This window comes from Neodiprion lecontei, chromosome 4, assembly GCF_021901455.1.
Source record: "Neodiprion lecontei isolate iyNeoLeco1 chromosome 4, iyNeoLeco1.1, whole genome shotgun sequence".
Classification (NCBI taxonomy): Eukaryota; Metazoa; Arthropoda; class Insecta; order Hymenoptera; family Diprionidae; genus Neodiprion; species Neodiprion lecontei.
In genome coordinates, this window is record NC_060263.1 from 1,158,515 (window position 1) to 1,178,604 (window position 20,090).

General features: G+C 37.2%; 1 protein-coding gene across 13 annotated transcripts in view; it reads right to left on the reverse strand.

Moving 5' to 3' along the window:
• Positions 1–20,090, reverse strand: part of LOC107217391 (rho GTPase-activating protein 21) — a 99,348-nt gene that overhangs the window by 33,772 nt on the left and 45,486 nt on the right. Inside the window, exon 1 of one of the 13 annotated variants that reach the window (XM_046738901.1) lies at positions 11,256–12,361. The exons of the other annotated variants lie outside the window; for them this stretch is intronic. The gene's annotated coding sequence lies outside the window, so the exon portion shown is untranslated. Of the gene's footprint in view, positions 1–11,255; positions 12,362–20,090 lie in introns of those variants that run through there. 13 annotated transcript variants of the gene reach the window in all.

Consider the following 20,090-nt stretch of genomic DNA (forward strand, 5'->3'; position numbering starts at 1 on the left):
ATACAATGTAATAGATCTGCCGGTACTGCCCACGATTAGGAGGAAGAAACGGTAATAATAAGTCTAAAGCAAATATGTAGCTAGGCCAGATGATTAAATTTTACCGTTGATCGATAAATTTTTTTTTTCTTTTCTTATTCACGTGACAAACGAGACTGCGTTAATGACCATGCGTTGTAGCAAAGTTGCGTTGACCTATGACGTATGAATAATTCCGTAAGTTCAACCGTTATGCTTCGTTTTCACTTCAAATTCTAATTATTTTTCTCTTTCTTTCCGTCTTCGTTTTTCAATTTTCATTAAAACGCAGCGACGCTTGAACTGAAAGAGAGAGAAAAAAAAGAAAAAAGAAAAAAAAAAAAACCAGCTGCGGTCGAATATGACCCGACTGATCGACGTTTGTGTAAATTAAGCGGCGATATATATATAATTACAGAGGATAAAACCGAAGCTCAACCCCCACGCGACGATAAAATAATCGTCTAATTTTCGTTATCGCGTTCTTCTCGCTCGCGTCTATACATATATACATATATATATATATATATGCAATTCTGAGACAATAAATACAGCATCGTTTGTATTTCGCGACGAATCGCCGTTTTCTCTGGTCGTATTCTTTGTTGTCGTTTTTTTTTTCTTTTTCAATCCTTTCTTTTTCTTTTTTTATCCTCTGAATTTGTATTTTTATTTTTTTTTTACCTCTTCCTTACTCGCCAGCCGCGAATCACGCCGACCTCAAATTCTAAATTTAAAGACAATATAAATTAAAGCGTATATACCGTAACGTTTAGTCATGCCTAGGTCAGCGATAAGTTCGAATCGTTTTGTGTGTTCCACCAACTTCTCGAAACTTTAATCGTAGACCGGCGTCATTCGGAATATATACATATTAAAAGGTTTTACGGTACCTGCGTCGTGCGTGGATATATTATGTAATAAATAGCCACCTTAAACATAAACATTAACGATTCGATAATAGAATCGTTATATATATACATACTAGAGCATACCTATCTACATTATACCGTATTTAACACACATTGCCCTGCCACAGGATGAATTTTAATAAAATTTTATTCAACTTTTAATCGCAGCCTTTTTATTTATTGCTATATTTGATTATCTTCAGTGGATACAGCGACGAAATTGAATTGAATCGATCCAAGTGTTCTTTTCAACAAGCGTATGATATCGTACCTTACTTTGACTCGATAAATTTTGACGAGTAAGAAACGTGGAATTATCCAACTAATGCAGTAGCTGTTGTAACACTCGTCCTCAAACAAACCTAATTTTCTTCTCGTTGACAATGAAAGTAAGTAAAAAAAAAATTATTTCATATAATATACAAGGTGTCTGAACGAAAAGTATCTGAAAAAAAGACGACACTTTTCTTACCAAGTTTATTCGAAACCGGAGGCAGCTACGCGATTAGGAATTATTATATTATTATCTCCATCGGATCGAGGCTCTACGAGGGAAAGCAGAACGACTCGTACATCTATCGCGTATAATGATGATGATGATGACGATGATGATGGTGGTGGTGGTTAAATGCGCGGACAAATTTTATGTAAGGTGTGTGTATTTATTTGTGTGTAACGTGTAACTGGAAAGGTGTAATATTACACGGAAAACCCCAAGTAGCCGAGTCTGTCTGTGGAACTGAGGAGGTATAGAAACCACGAAAATAATCAGTGGTCAAAACCAAGCCCCGTTTTTCTCGTATTCGAGACGACAGCTTCAAGACACAACTGGAACTCTCTCAGATCCGATTCGCTTTAGCCGCGGGGATAATAATTTTTGTCGAACATACGTTTATGTGTAATGCAGGTATACGTGCACGTATATTACGGATATTTGATTCGCGAACAAGGATCGAGCGTCAGAAAGAAAGAGAGAGAGAGAGAGAGATAGAATTATTCCAAGGAGGGAAAGTTTCAGCTTCGAGGCAAAGCAAAGTTACGGAATAGATCAGAAGAAACTTTGGTGAACCGCTAGAGGATCGTATTTAACTATAACATATTTTCTAATGCCTGTTTCTTTTCCAACGAAATTCAATAAATTTCTTAAAAAAAGAACACGACTTACGAAAAGTTTTCTTCAAAATTAATTTCATATTTTTTCCAAATAATTTCAGCATGTGATTCTTAAGGACTGAGAAAATTTCTGGATTTTTTGAAAAATTTTTCAAACGATTGAACATTGATTTTTGAATATTTAAAATTATAAAATTTCTCAAATAAGAAATAAAGGCGAAGAAAATTAAATTTCTGACAATTGATCGAGAATTCGAAAAAGACAAAAGTTTGTATTAATAATTGTCGAATATCCGTAACTCAATCCCCGTTCCACAGTTGTTCACCCTTTTTTAGTTGTATCTGTTTGATCGTCGGTTTTAAAATAACCAAAAAATAAATATTTAGTGACTGACTCGAATCTCTAGCAATTGTTTTAGTTATCGAGAAATTCCACAATTTCTCCCGTAAATTAATAATTTTGGAAAATAAATGAGTCAATAATTGTGTCTAAGCGTGTCGATAACTGGTACACTTACCTTGTGTGATAAAAATTCGAGAATTCCAGGACTGATTTATTATAGTCTGAAGAATATCCAACCAAATGAAAATGAAGTTAACGAAAACCCGTTAGATTTGTAACTAAATGCCCCATAGACGTATTACACGTATGGTATAAGGAGACTGCCGTTTGTAAATGATAATATATTTGGAGAAATATTATCATAAATAAACGCGATACGTCTACCACTGATACGAGCGAGCTGGCTGGCTTGTTTGTCCGAACCGAACCTTCCTTATTTATACCGCATTATAGGTGACACGCAACGTGACGGAAGTGACCGCAATTAGCCTACAATCGGACAGACATCGGTGCTACCGTAGGCCTCCAGGTACACGAACATCGTTTGCACCGAGTCTGTTGTCACGCAATAAAAAAAAAAAAAAAAAGTCCGGTGAAAATAGTTCCGAATTAAAAATATTCGGAACATGGCTACGTTTTTGTTTACAGGGGATTTCGACCGTCAGAAACTCAAATCCGAAGTCATTTTCGAGTCGGATAGACGGCGTTCCGAGAGAACAGCAAAAGTTGACGTTTTTTGCGTTTCCCTCGAAAACTGCTGTCGATAGATTGAAAATGACTTGACGATCGTGTGGAGCGAAAAATTTTACATCGAATTACGTCAAAATATGTCGGAAATGGAATCGGATTAACAAATTAAGAGAGAAGAAATCATCTCATCAAAATTCCCCAGATACCGTCGATAAGTAGAATTTCTTTATTCTCAATTTGTTGATCAGATTCCGTTTCCGACATATCTTCACATAATTCGATGTAGAATTTTCCGCTCTAACAATAAGCGTTGGGTCAGGTCATTTTTCACTTACCGATGGCAGTTTTTCAGGAACACGCACAAAACGTCAAATTTTTTTTATTTTATCGAAACACCGGTTATGCAGCTCAAAAATGGCTTCAGATTTAAGTTCCTGAGGGTCAGAAATCCCTGTAGACAAAAAATGCAGCCATATCTCGAATATTTTCAATTCGGACCTATTTTAACGTATCAAACGTGTGTGTAATATAGGGTGCGTTCCGAAATTAGTCGGCAACGCCAAAAACTCCCTAGAACGGAGTCAGAGCTACTCGCGAATAAAATATTGTTGACAGCGCTGGGAGCTAATATCGGATCGCACCGTAGTTTACATAAATATACGTATGTATGTACGTACGTACGTACATACGTAACGGTAGGTATATACGAGCGGCTTTCCTCGTCATTTAGGATAGGCTTATAGCTCTCTTTAGGCACAGCCTTGACTTGCCGCGGTCACTCGGCTTAACGAGACTTTAATTGTGACGAATGAATCGTACCGAATTATTTTTCATGTGCGCCGAGCTGATTGCGAGTAGCTCTGTACTTGACTAATTGTCGCGTGTAACGTACGTTGCACGTATAATATGCATACGTGTGTGTATAAATATACGGAGTGAATCGCTAACGACTGCACGATACGTCGTCTGCTGAAATTTAACGCGCACGCGCCACATTCCGATACCAACTGTCTGCCAAGGTGACCAACCTTCGTAAATGTAACCTGACAAATTTTGACAGTTGTAGGTTGGCAACTACGCTCAACTTTCGACTGTCAAAATTTCACGAGTGTGAAGTTAATTAGCAACGTTACGGTAAAACGATGCATGTTTTTGCAAAAATCGCGTTACTTCGCCTACATCGAAGATTAGCTGTCTGATATTTAGTAAACCATGATAAACAAAACATACCAACTCGTGTACTTCGAAAAGTTAATACCTTGAAAGTCGTTCGGAAATTGCACAATAATGATTTTTCCCCCGACGTTTCATTGCGATAACGTCACTAACTTTCAACCTCGTAAAATTGTTTTACAATCAGGTTACACTTGCGACGGTTGGTCGCCCTGGCAAACAGTTGATATCAGAACGGTGCGCGTGCGCGTTAAATTTTAACACAGTCGTTAGAAATTCACTCTGTATAATACACGTATACATGTATAATACATTCCCAGATTATCAACAAACTTTCCAAAAGCCATGCATACGTTTAATGATTTCGGTTTATTTATTTTCAAATCCGAAATCAATGACATTAGAGTCATTTTCTGACAAATATTTATACCTCTAGGTATACAATTACACCGCGAGTAAGTGAATAAATGCATCGATAAATCGTTCGTTAATTAATTATAAATGACGCAAGAAAATTGTTTTATTCATTGAAGCACGTGAATTTGGCGACTGATTAAACCGACGTTTAAAAACTGCTCACCTCTTATGTTTTTTTATATAAAATGGTCAAATTATACGTAGACAAGTATAAAACATCGACGGAGTCAAGAATTTGGGCAGGTGTTTCGCGATTCTCGGCACGCGCCGCACGTGATCATACGCCTACCGCCTATTTTCACACTTGAATACATACAACATAGACATATGCGTAGGTACATACAGCTTTATGTATACCCGAAGCGGTAAATGAGGCGCTACACGTATCGGCGACAGACGGTTGGTTACCAACATATATTACGTAGCGATAGGAATAAGGGTGCAGACGGTAATTCGACCTCGATATTCGGCGCACGAAACGCCCTTAATTCATATACCTTGTTTAAACAATGCGGCGTAACGGACGAGCCGCGAGTGTAATTCACAATCGGTTTCGAAAGACGACGCGTGTAAGAAGCGGGCGGTAAAATTTGATGGACGAAAATTTACAAGTTTCGAAAACTTGAAGTTTAGAAATTCGAGATTTTCTACGAAACTACGAAGTATCGAATGGACGGCTTAAAGCTCTGAAATCCAAGATTTGCAAGATTGTTAATCTTGACGTTGATTTGTTTGGAGGAAAAAAGTTTAAAAAAAAAAGAAGCGTTACTTTTTCTCTCAGTTCTTATTAAAAAATCGAAAAAGCGGAGCGTAAAGCCTCGTGACGACAGTTCGGTTTGCATCGCAGCCCTGCAGAATCCGTGCGTTGGCTCGGCACGGCATGGCGGGCAGACCGGCTCGATTTATTGTCCCGGAAGTCCGCAAGCCGGCGAACGAACGACCGGATTCCGTGTCGCTCGAGGGAACCGTCGAAAACCTGGCGACCTCGGGAACCTGAAGGCGTGCACGATTTAAATCCTCCAAAGGATACACACACACACGAAATAAAAGAAAAACAATAAAAATATCCCGTCGTCATCGAGATATTATCGGCAGACCGTGCACGTAGATGATTGTTATAATTCAACGCACGAATTGATAAATTACATTTCATTACACATGAACAATGGATCAATTTCCTTCGTCGTAATACCCATTGATTCCAAATAAATATATATTATTTCCATTTTCTATTTGGTCTCGTTATTTGCATTACTCGTTTTGTGCCGAGACATTATTATACTACGATTACATTTCGATTTTTCAATATCTGCGTGTATACCTGTTTCACAATGGTAATAATTCAAAGTTCAAAGTTCGTAAAATAAATTTTTAACCACGTAACGAAACGTTGAAAGGGACAAAACAAAAAAATACACATTGATTTTTACAATGTATTCAAGAGTTGCTTATGCAAAATATGATTAGATATGCCAATTACTTTATTACGGTTCATCGGTGCATCGTTCAGAAAATTCCTACATGTATATATTGTTGTGCACATATACGTACAAAATTTTGTTGTTTCAAACACTGTTCGGAAAACGGTTGTAACCAAGCATAATAAGAAATGTGAATTAAAAAAAAAAAAAAGGATGAACAAAATACCGAACCTTTGAACGGGTTTTTAACGTACGTTATAATACCTTATACGTATTTCTAATACATCAACGTGCAGAATTGACGGAATTGCGCAAGCTCTGGAAATTCACGTGTGTCAGTGTACGTGTACATACGGGGCATTCCACGCCAACTCAGTAAACGCTTCACCCTGACATTTTTTAATATCACCAAGGATTTTTCCTACGTAATTTCCGAACCCTGAAAAGGTTCCAAAAAAATATTGTACTTTGTTCAATCGCTCGCCTTTACCCAAAGATTTTTTAAAATGTTTTGTCTCGAAAGCCAAAGGTTTCTTTTTCTCCTTGTCTCATAAAAATCAATTCTGGATATTCCCGAGATGATTAAAAATTCACAGAGTAAAGACTGACGATTGAAGAAAATATTGATATTATTTTCAGGGTTAGTAACCAGCGTAAAGGAAAAATCCCTGATGTAATAAAAAAGAAAATGTCACGGTCGACCGTTTACTCCGTCGACGTGGAATGCCCCGTACATCTGTATACGTACGGACATATGTATAATGACAAACGAACCTTGCCGTACGCGATGTATGTACAGGTACGTACGTACGAGCGATGGATGCCCGGCACCTGCAACAGCAGCAGAAATGCTCTGCGAAGCGTGACATCTGCTTCCTCCCCACTCGTAGTTTTAACCGGCATTTCTACCGGAACACCGCTCTTGTGTAAAACATTTGCCACGTCCCTCTGCGTTCGCTTCTACATCGTATTTTCGCCCCCCCTTTTTTTCACGCACCCTATCTCTTTTTATTTCCACGCGACTCAATTCCATTTTTCCCCTTCATTTTTAATCTCGCACATTCGATTTTCACGTCCGAACGATCGTCGAAGAAAAATAGATAAAATGTAAAAAAAATTAACGCCTAGTCGAAGCATATAATATAGGTATAATACGTTGCACAGATACAAGCGTAATTGCTATAACGATTAACTTTTATACATATCTGTATCGTGTTCTTTTTCTTTTAACTCAACTTTCCACGCCTCCTTTTGTCTCTTCGAAACGCGTTATATTTATCCCCTGGACCTTAACAACCTGGCACTGAAAACTTTCACAATTCTTCTCTCTCTCTCTCTGTCTCTCTCTCATTCTCGGTGCAGTTTATATAGATTTTTTTATATATCGCAAACACACACGCGCAATACGTACACCAGTGTACACATGTATACGTGTATACAAAAAGGGGGAAACGCTATTTGCAGCAGCAAAGTTCAAAAATTTTCACCAATCTTATCGTGCGCATATTGTTGCCATTGTTTCTCAAGTGATGAAACAATGCCCGCCTAAACCTATAATCATCGTCGTCATCATCATTATCGTCGTTATTGTTCTTGCTATGATTACATTTAAATACACACGTCGAAATAGTAAACAGAAAGCATTTTGTTTTTTTCTTCTTATTTTAAATATTTTTGTCCAACGTAAAAGTAATTGTTTCATATCAAACATTTTGTCGTGCACAAGCGAAACTAAACAAAAAAAAAAAAATCATAAAAGTGATCGAAATTAAAACTGCAGAAAGCATACGTGCATCAGGTATTACATGCATATTATACGTACGTGTAAACAGATGATATCCAACTTTTGATGTACACGCGTCTGCACTTCAGATAATTTGTATATATTACGCATGCAGCGTGGATCGGAGGCGAATAAAGCGGAAGGGAATAAATTGAAAGCCTAGAAGAAGTGAACCAGGTCACGCACCATGAGCTGTTGGATGATACGTGCATGTAATACAGGTGTACATATATACTATGTGTACATACCGTGTATATGTAGTATGCACATACACGTGGTGATCGATAATAGAATACAACGACTGTTACGATATATTATACGTATATATGCACAGTTAAATATATATTACGTGCTCTTGAACCACGTGCATAATATCTGAACACATACCGTATAAATTTGTTGTTGTATAACGCGTACTCAATTTCATAAAAGTTCATTCATAAGATGGGTGTGTTAATTATAAAAAAAAAAAAAATGATTGCATATTAAATGCTTAAATTTCTTATAAAATTCAATTTCATTGAGGCATTTCTCATTAATCGTGCGGTATGAGAGCGGGGTTGACGTTGTAATTAATCGACGCACAACTCGTCGGCGCGGTAATAATTTCTAGCTTATAGGTGTATATACGTACAGCAGCAGAATCATCGGCAGCATTGGCAGGTGCGAAAGTAAGGAGATTAAAAATGAGAGAAAAAAAAAAAAAAACTGAGGAATTCTTGTCTCGGGTATTATTCCTACCTACCCTACGACTAATTGACTACTACATTTCATCAAGTTTTTTCATCATCATGCGAATCTGCCGCACCGATATTGCAAAGCGAGCAAGCGCGACAAGACTTTTTTTTTGCCACAGCAGATTTTATTCCTTTAGGTTTTTTTCCCCTCATAATTGTTCTTTTTTCATTTTGCGTTTGTTGACCGATCGAACGTTTGTTCCATGTGTTTACATACGTATCGTTTTTAAGCGATTTAACGAAATTAACGAAATTCGACGAATCTATCGAACAGATAAAAAAAAGGAATGAATTTGAAAAAATGGTTAGCAAAAAAAAGAAATATACATATATTTTGTGTATAATGTATAATATATATATATGTGTATAACAATGGGGGAAATCTTACATTACTTCCGAGCTTCGGATAGGCTGTATTATATCAACATTACGGATGATATATTCGAGGTCTGCGTCCTTGACGATCGCGAACAAAATGACCTGAATTCGTTCATCCTCTTCATCCGCGAATGGCAGCAAATTTTCCGCCGATATGTTTTTATAATTTTTACACAAGGATTGGATATCGTTTATTTATTGTTTGTTTTTCTTTCAGCGTAAAATAATTTTTATTTCTCCTTTCGTCGCCAATTTTCGCGAGTTCCATATCGGCGTTACAATATTATTTTGATTACGGATGAAGAGAAGACGAGAAAACGAAGAATTGAACATTTTGACGGCGTTGCTCCAGGTTGATCGGCGCAACGATCAATATCGGCAAACTGTACGAAACGATCGATCGTAAAAATAAAAATAAAATCGAACGCCTGTGATCTAAGCTTGGGGGCAGATAGTATGAAATAAAACTCGTACGGATACATAAGTAACGTATCGGATGTAAAAATGATCTTTCGTGAAAAAGAAGAAGAAGGTAGTAAAGAGAAAAAAAAAAAGACTACAAGATAAAATAAATTTCATCGAAAGTTGTAACGTATCAATTATATTAATTACGCCGACGAGTGGGATAATTTTTTTTCTTTCGTTCATTTGTAACAAGATCAAGAAAAAGAATAATGAGACATTATCGCGGTTTATGCAAATCGCGTATACCTATGTAGATTTATAAATAAACCTAAAAAACAAATCCTAAGCATAAATTTCAAACGTCAGTTGTACAGTGTAATACACGTGGGCATAATATACGTACTATGGTTGTGATATCTGACAAGCGGCGATTTGTCGAAACGGCGGAATTGCGGATCAACGATCGAATCGCGAAAATTATCCAACTTGTATTACATGTATATATATACGTATAAAAAAAAATTCTTCAAACCGAACGACAACGTGTTTCACCACGAGGCGAACTCCAAGTTGTTGTTACGTAAGGTTTCCTTCCCATTCATTCACGATCAGAGTCATTCTGTGCACATTCTCTCCGATGCTTTTTGTTCCCATTCTGGTTTTTTTGTTTTTCTTCGTTTTTTTTTTTTTGCCCGGATCGATTACGTCAAAAGTACGATTCAGCTATTGACGTATTATCTTATTGTGTGTAACGTAGAAACCGGTAGGTACAGTCTCTACCGGAAATTAATCTTTACGTGTAAAATACCAGATATCGCACGGCTAATGACCAAAAAGCAAGTTCGGCTGTGAGCTTCGGACGGGTTTTAATCTCTCCGAATGATAAGAATAACCTCGTGCAATCAGTGCTAGATGTATGTAATAATTTTCAATCACGTTACGTTAAAATCGTTGTTTGCAAATTCTTCATTTTATTTTCAAATACCGTACAAACGTTTTGACCATTTCAATCACACGTTATTGTACCGAGTCAATTCTTATGCCGTAGTATTCTGTTGTTTTTGAGCCCGGTGATTACGAATCTCGAAGCAGATTAGAAAAATTCAAGATGGCGGATCGAATATGGCCAAAAAACCCAATTCAGGAGTTTTCGGGGTCGCTGATTGGATTCGCCGTGCTGAATATTAAGAATCTAATTTCAGATTCGTAATCAGCGATCCGGAAAATTCATAATTTATGTAATTAAAGTCAATTTTCACGTTTTTTATCAATCAATTTGTTTCCCACAATAATAACTTACATCATATCGCAACAATTACTCTCGGGTATTGAAAATCTATCGGTATACTGTCAGGTGTAGCAAAAAACCACCAAGAAATATGCTTTCAAAGTTCTCTAAAAAATATGTGGTTAGAATTCTTATACCACTACGACTCAAAGGTTTAAACAATCCGCAATGAAGCTGTTACAGAGTTTATTATGTACCTCGGAAATTGTTCGTAAAAATTGCATGTCGTAAAGACTGGTAAATGAAATACACATACGTAACATGGCAAAAAAAAAAAAACAAAACGTAAAGAGAGTCACGAGAGCGAGAAACGGGTAGAACCTAACGGGAAGGTGAGTGAACATTAATCGTATTCGACCGTGTTTCACGATCTGCAGATAAAGCGATGAGCGGACACGCTCTTTAAGTACACACACACTCAAATAATTCATGCGTGGGTTTTTGCAACGCGAGAATAATCTTACAGGGAAACTCGAATTTGAGTGAATTATCCAAAGTAGGGGAAAAAAAAAAAAACAAAATCAAACAATTTACTCGAATCCAAAAACATATGAATAAATATTTGACAAATTATTTACCTCTCGAAGCAATCACGTGTTCAAGCTTGAAGGTCTGCGCGGATAGATGAATATTTAAATAATCCAGCAACAATGTCGATGAGTATCAAATTTTTCCTTCACACGCGGTAAATTCTAGGATTTAGATGAAAAATCCGGTATATACGTGTACAATTGTTTAAAATATCGAGATTCGTGACTCGCGTGTAACATCGGTATGTTATTTTATACCTCAGGTCACTTCGCCGGACGACACAAATCAGTGTCGCTGCCAAAAATTCTCACACAACTGTATATATAAATAATATTTAATGATTTACCGCGACGTGCGTTGTACGTATTAGATTTTGCAGGTGCGGATGCCGGGATGAACCAACCAACCAACGAACGAACGAACGAACCGGCACAAATCACGCCTCGACAAACTAGAAATATATCTGTCCTTTTACGGAAAACCACAAAAACTTGGACGCACTGCAATCTGCACTCCACCTCTGTTATATATACAAAATGTCTAAGAGTGAAATTTTCACAATAAAACCGTACCTTGCAACAGTAACACCACTAATTAAAATAAAATCCAAACTCGGAAGGATTCACATACATACGTGTATAAATTGTATTAAATCCAATTAAATAATAATTGCGCGAGTTTATAATTGAGTATATACATATATATATACATATATTATAATCTGAATCTACGGATTTCAACCCTGTGCAAATGTTTCTTGCAACATTAATACGTACCAGTAACTGGTTAAATATTTGTCCGAATAAAAAAAAAAAAAAAAAAAAAAAATGAGAAAGAAGTTTATTGATTTTTCTTCGTATTCAACCCCCAGCGTCTTCGATACCCAATTTTATTTCACTGTTATTATTGTTATTATCATCAATAAATTCATTTCAATCGTTCAATTTTTATTACTTTAAATTATTCATCCATAATCGTCGCACCTTTTCACTTCGTACCTGCACCAATTGTTACAACAACTTCGTATCACGGTACCGCACAGGCATAATCATCGGCGATAAGTGAAAAAATTCGAATTCGCGTTTACGTAACGTATCGCAAAACCGACGAGGAGAATCGCCGGGTCGGTCCGACAGACGAAGCGGCACTGGCCGGAGTCGGTGTGTCGTCGATTCCTCGGCCGGCACCCACATCCCCCCCTCCCTCCTACTCCAATCCCTTCCCCACCCTCGCTTCTTCGTCTCTTTTTCTTTTTCTTTTTTTGTTTTTTTGTTTTTTTCTTTCTTTCCTTCATCCAGAAGGTGTCAAATGCCGTTGAGTAAGTCGATACGCCGCAGGATTCGGGTTATCTGCGAGGATTACGGTGTCCTGTGATTCCACCTCCTAACTATAATCTTCATATCTTTGATATATTCGTCGATGAATTGGATTATAACCGTTAAACTGAAAAATCGTCTCGTTCTCGTTGAAAAGTATATACCGCGTATGTGTGTACATATTTTTTTTCTTCTTCTTTTTCTCTTTCTTTAAAATGAAAACATTCACCCCCAAAAAATGTCTTTATTTGAGTAAAGAAATTGTAATTGTTCAACGATTTTGAAATGTCTCTTGGGAAATGTGTGCGGAAATTGAGTTTGTTTTTTTTTTTTTTCTTTTCTTCCTTCTACTTTCAAAATTAGCGTCGTTCCAGCAACGTGGGAATAATTATTAGAAGAAAGAAAAAAAAACAACTTGTCAATCAATTTGTCGGAAAATTTTTATCTCTATTTCATACGTACTTGACAATTATTTACTTTTTCCGATATATCTCGAGAATATCCTTAAAAAAAAAAAAAAATATCGAGATTGTAGACAAAAAAAAATTCGTTTAAATAAAGTCATAACGATACTCGTTCACGCTTTCATTTCAATTCTTCTCAAAAACAAAAAAATTTTTTTTAACGAGCTAACAGAATAAACAGAAACTTTTTCTTGCAAATATACGTAAAACTTATATTTTCGTGTCGATTCGTCGATTGTCAATTTTTTTAACCTTTTGTTTTTTAACAGCATCGATTCGTACGGTAGATTTTTAATTTCGAATATCGATTATTTTCTGAACATCGCCGGGCATTACTTTGTTTTCATTGTTATAAAATTTTAACCGAGTCAAACAATGATCGATGGAGATTTGTCAACGGTTAACAAATCATACTTTGGCTCGACGAAAAATTTGACAATCGTAAAGAAACATTTATTTCGTTACACACAAATAATACGTTTGTTAATAATAAATAAACTATTTTCTCACTGTATACAATAAGGTACGTATAAAGAATAACTTTTGACGAATTCTTAAATGTAAACCGTATACCCATTTACCCGATTGAATTCTCGCCCAGTCGACGAATAGTTTCGGTGATTTTTGAATTGCCGTTTGAAATTTCACCCTCAGCTGATGCAATTTTGTTATAATTTATTCCATATACGCATGTTTGGACGCGTTAACTATTATAACCAAGTTATTCCGAGGTGACCGTTCACCTGATATTCCACGATCCCTGTTTCACGAGAATATATATTCCATAGCGACCGAGTATATATATATATATATATATATACATAGTATAAATGTACAATCTTTTGACCTTTCGAAACACGCGCGTGGTTTGACTATTCGGAAACGAAGATAGATGAACGGATGGACGGATAGATCGATAGATATACGAGGGAAACGAGACCGATTTATAAGACTGTTCACTACCGGATTGACTTTATTTCAGGGCAACCCTTTGAGTCATGATGGTTGGAGTATTCTTACCACCTATTTTATATCCATTTTTTGTATATTTAGAGAACTAACAGGTTTTCAATATTCGAGAGTAATCGTTGCGATATAATGTAATTTATTATTGTTGGAAACAAATTGATTGAAAAAAATCGTGAAAATTGAAGGAATGATTCATTTCCGAGAAGGTTACTCCTCCTCGCATACGCGTGTTTTACGTAAATTATAAGTTTTTCGCGTCGCTGATTATTCGATCGAATCCGAAAAAAAAAGAACTCTGTCCAGGGGTTTTTCGGGGTAGCTGATCACGAATCTGAAATCAGATTTAAATAAATTTAAAATGGCGAATCCAATATCAGCGACCCCGAAAACCTTTGCACAGAATTTTACAACCGAACTCGATGAAATTTGAAATTTCCGTCTACAACATTGAATCCACCATATTGAATTTTCCAAATCTGATTTCAGATTCGTAATCGGCGAACCCCAAAAACCATGTCACAAAAGTTTACACGTCGCAACAACGTGTGACTCAAATGGTCAAGAACTTTGCGAAACCGAGAAAAGGAAACGGACCGATCGATTTTCCGGCCTCGAAAAGTCAGAGAGCTATAAGGGTTCAGAGTTTGGGGTGCCTGACGATACACGTGCTTGACTGCCTGCCGGCTGTTAGACGAGCATCAAGCACACACGGTCCAAACTAAACGCGTGCTTCTTCGCACTTTCTACGTATGCACGCTTACAAGAATCACGCAATGCCAAAAACGATCGATGACGCGAACAATTTGGGCGTGGAAGACAAGATTGCGAAGAAACGAGTAGAAGAATTTTCAACGACGATTCCAAATCTTGTCTTATTCTACGCTATATTACACATGCGGAACAAATTTTTAACACAAATCGATTCCCTCGTGCGGTTGTCAAGACTATGTTATCCGTAGTGTAAGAAGACGAATAAGACAAGGTGTAAGCTGTGCGAATAATTTGGCAAGAATTAAATCGAACCCAACACCCCTGAATGGAACGATTTGATTCGTGAAATTTTTCACTAACGCCATCCGTTGTTGCACCGTGAGCAAAAATGTCCCGAAAGGTGATGAAAGAGAAAAAAGATTAACGAAATTCTTCGAACAACCAACCTCTGTACCAAGTTAAAAAGAGAAAATGATCACGAGGTGTTCGTACGTATATGTGTACATACATACGTCACGGATTGGCAGCGCATAAACGATCCTACGTCACAGCGTCTAACGATCCGTCCGTCTTTCTATATCTGTTGGCGGAAGACGCGCGTTACGTGCACGGTATATATTTTCAAGAGATAAACCACTACGGGCATATCGGCAAGGAACTGCAAGCACTCCGCACCAGATGATCATCGGAAGCTCGTCGAAAGCTCCCGAGTTTTGTGAAACGAAACCAAACGATTCGGGACGGGGTTGAAGTTCCGAATTTGAAAAGTTGCGAAAGCGCCAAATTCAAATTTTTTCTTCCGGCGAAACTTTTCAAGTATAGAAATCAAACTTTGACGAAACAAAAAAGTTTCGAATGGTCGGAAAACCGACGCTCAAAGTTCCGAAAGTATAAAATGAGAAAAATTAAAAATCTGAAACATCGAAATTCCGAATGATCCAAGATTTTTAGTTCCGCACTCGTTGATTAAAAACCACGCTGTGTGAGTATATTTTAACTTTCTTGATTTTTCTGCACCGAAACTTTACTTTTCGTAACTTTGCTCCATCGTAACTTGAATTTTCGAGATCTCGCATCTCGGAACTTTGAGTAGCCGACTTTCCGACCGTTCGAAACTTTTTTGTTTCGTCAAACTTTGATCTCTCAACTTCGAATTTCGCCGTCAAATGATTCGAAACTAGGCGCTTTCGGAACTTTAAACTCCACCCCAACGATTCCTGGACACATCCGTTTTCTTCCAAAAATATACCAATGCAAGTGAAATTTTTCTTCGACACACGCGTGTGCGTGAAGGATTTTTAATCCACTTAAATAAAAAAAAAAAAAAAAAAGTAGATACGTATAAAATTGATCGTCAGTGTAATCCTACAATACAGCGGTATCGACGAATAAAAAAACCGTGATGAATTTATTTATACAATATTCAATACAATACAAAGCCAGAAATCTGATCCCATTGCATAAAACATCCTAATACACGGTTTTCGTTTCATCGTCGAGGTAAAAATCGAGTTTAGAGATGAGATTCGTTTCGAGGTTGAAATTCGGTACAATATTTGAACATGTATTCGTATTGTTATCCGACAGACGCGTAGCTACGTAAAAACCTACGTCGTACGCACACATCTTCAGGTGTCAACGAAACGAATTGCCGAAGGATAAAGAATCGAGTATAACGTCCCAGACTCGGGAGTTTATTTGGGTTATTCGGTTACAGTTATACGCGGTTCGTACGCTGTACGTATATACACGTACGTATACTACGTATGCATTACAGACCGTAACTCGCCGGCCGCAACTTCCGATCATTTCTAATTAGTATCTTATTACGAAATTACCTAAACCCGACACCGCAGCCGCCTTACGTCTATACCTGCGGACAATGACTAGTACGGACTAATTTTGGACGCTGACGTAAATTCTATAGAAGCGAGCGAGAGAAGAGAGATCAGCCGCCTCCTTATTTTTCCTCTCGCTTCTCGCGCCTAGCGATATTCCTCCTTCGACTTCTTTACAAATTCTCTCTCTCTCTCTCTCTCTCTCATCCTAATCTCGACGAGTGTACGAGACTAAAATTAAAACCGTAACTCATCGTTATTAATATATGTGAGATTTTACAGTGATCGTTATTTAATTACAACGATTTCATTCTACGATCGTTTCTCTTTCTCTCTGTAATACCGAATGCGAAAGCTCTTAGTTTTACACGCACCTTGTCAGCTTGCCGAGGATTGAGCTCAACGCACAACTTCCGGCTCGCGTGGATAAATCGTGACCTCCGCCTTGGTCAATTTTCCAGGCGAATCTGCACAATTTTATTGTTCTAAATCGTGTAATCATTGAGAGCGAGGCGGCTCGACATCGTCGTTGCGTCGTTACACACTCTCGGCTACGTAACGCAATTCCGATGAGTCAGTCGGTCGGTAAATCGGTAAATCGGTAAATCGGTAAATCGGTAAATCGGTGAAGAGCCGCGTGATGCCCAAGGCGTAAAACATCGCTGCGGTAAATTACTTACGTACGCAGAGATTGGCTAAAAATCGAACCCGCTTTTTGTAAATAATTTTTACAAAGAAAAGAAGAGCAAAGTATACTTATGAAAAAAATGTTGGGGTGTTTCGGGAATAAACAATCAGCGATTTTACACCGTGACGCCCTTGAAAAAGCTTGGTCGGGATAGAAAAAAGATTCTGTGAAAAGATGAGCGTTCTACGTTATATGGAAAACGGCGCTCGGTTGAATTCTTATTTTTATATAATTTTTTAAATTTACGAAGTATCGCGAATGAATTTTTTTCTCCGTTGCCTGCGTCGATCGTAATATCAATTTACAGCACAAACAAGACCCACCACTTGTAATATGATAAGTGGATCTGACGACTTTTTAATCATTTGTTCAATCTCATAAAATAGTTATAATTCAATGTGAACTTTTGATTTAGGATAATAAGATTTCCGGCTGATTTGTCGTCGCGTTACGGATCGTGATTTTTCGATCGCGTACAAATGTCAGGAAAGAAATAATAATTAAAGTGCTACAACGTGTTTCTTGACGTATTCAAAAAAATGTGAATAAAAGTTCAAAATCAAATGATCGCGATCTTCCATACAACGTAGAACGCTCATCTTATCACAGAATCATTCTCTTAATCCAAACGAACTTTTTAAAGGTTGCCACGATGGAAAATGGTGAATTAAATTTTTCTGAAACACCTTACCTACATGCATACTGCGTGTAATGAAAGAAACGAGAATACGAGAAACAGAGAATCATTGATGAAATTTTCGCGCAAACCTTCGCTACAGTTCTTCGCGTTAAAACAACGCCTTTGATGTATATTTTTACGTATCGCGTCTGCGGAACGCGCTCAAGGATCAGGAATATAATTCACGAGTGCAGCGAAGGATAAACCGATAAACGGTTAAAAGGCGCGTTTGGCAAATTCGAAGATAAATAAAGAAGAAGAGAGAAAGAGAAAGAGAAATAAAATGAGAGTGGGCATCATCTTATCCACATAAAAAAGGAAAACAGCGAGGAAATAATTTGGAGAAAAATAAATGCATATAAAATTGCAGTTCATACCGTTTCGACCTGGATCTGACCCTTGACCTCTCGGATTTGGCCCGCGATTTTTTATAAGATTCTTCTCGCTTTGAAATTTTTTCGATTTTTTCTTCGAAAATTCAAATCGAGCCCGAAAAATCTGTATAAAAAAAAAACTGAATGACTTTCAAAGTGAGAATAATTACGTGAAAAATTGCGGGCCCGATCCGAGAGGTCAAGGGTCAGGCTCAGTTGGAAATGGTACGGACTGCTCCATATATATATGTATATATATATATATATATACACACCTAGAATAATAAAACGTGCGTGACGATATTTGGCGTTGCGTGATCTGCACACGGTCTCTTAATTATTGACGCAACGAACGGACCTACATACGTATACTTACTTACTTACGATATTTATCGTACGTATTATACGAGTAGGTATCGCGCAAGGCGAGGTCAGCACTCGTACTGTTAATATCCAGCTGTCAATTCTCGTTGTTATTATAACACAAGTTGTACGATTCGTTCGTTCGTTTGGACAAGTTAAACACCGATGTTCGAAAAACAGAAATTAGCCAAGAAACTAAAAATTCTTCCCAGCATTCAAAAATGATTTTTAAATTTAAATAAATTATTAAAAAAACCAACGTAACGAAATCAAATTTCCAACCACTTATACAACAACGCAATAAAGGGTTTCTGTTAAAATAAAAAAATAAACAAATAAAACAATTTCCGTACAATCAACAAGTTTTTCAATTTCAATTATATTTTCGTTGTTTTTTTTTTTATATTTATCACCGTTCCAATTTTCTACCCTCTGTTTGACGACGAGAGATTTTTCATACTTTTGATAGAGTATAAAAAGACTCGGAGTTTGCTGATCGTTGTCAGTCTGTAATGTGCGTACTTAAAAGAGAAGGATAGCCGAATAAAATACTCGATCAAAGAGTTTGCGCTCTTTCTCGATTATTCGAAGGTTGATCTAATTTTACACAACGACGTTCAATCGCACGCTTCTGAACGCACGAGAGAAATAAAGGCGTAAACTAATCGACTTTGACATAAGCCAGCTAGAGTTTCGCCGGTGGTGGTGTTGCCGCTACTCGTTACAGCGGCACTTCTTCTTTTCGTCTGATATATGGAAAAGAAACAGTCGATGATTCAAGTCTGCCCAAGCAAAATATAACACGTACGCAGGCACGTCTTTGGTAAAGAAAATGAAAAAAAAAGAAAAAGAAAAAAAAACCACCACCATTCGGTAGGCGATACGATACGCGTTACGTGCATACGTGTTACACGTACGTCTTTCATTCATCGGCGAACAAATTGATCTGTCCGCAGCGCGAAGACGATGCGAATACACGTCGGTGATACACTAGCTGGTGTTTGAACGTTATTCTTAATTTTTCAATTATTCTTCTTTTCACCGTGAAACCCGGATAGATCTGAGAATAACGGAAATTCGGCAAAGTTTACCGCCGATTTATCCTTTGCACTGGAAAAATAATTGCCTGAACGATACGTGTTTATTCGCAAAAAAAAAAAAAAATCGATCGATTTCTTTTATCTCTGTAAGCTGTGATGAAATGATTTGTCGTTGTTAATGGAAATGTGAAATCAGCCGATCGACGTATGCCTAACATTGACGGGACGAGACGCGATATTATTATGAGAAAAAAACGTTTCTATTTCATTTTCCATATCTCTCTGCGTTTGCTTCGCTTCTTCGCACAAGTAAGTAAACGTGACTACTGGCAATGATTGTAATTACTTTTTCTTTTTCCTTTTAATACCGTTTCGCAACTGTTGTTTTTTATATCGAATTGTTGCAATCGGCGACTTGAATGTAATAACAATAGAAACGG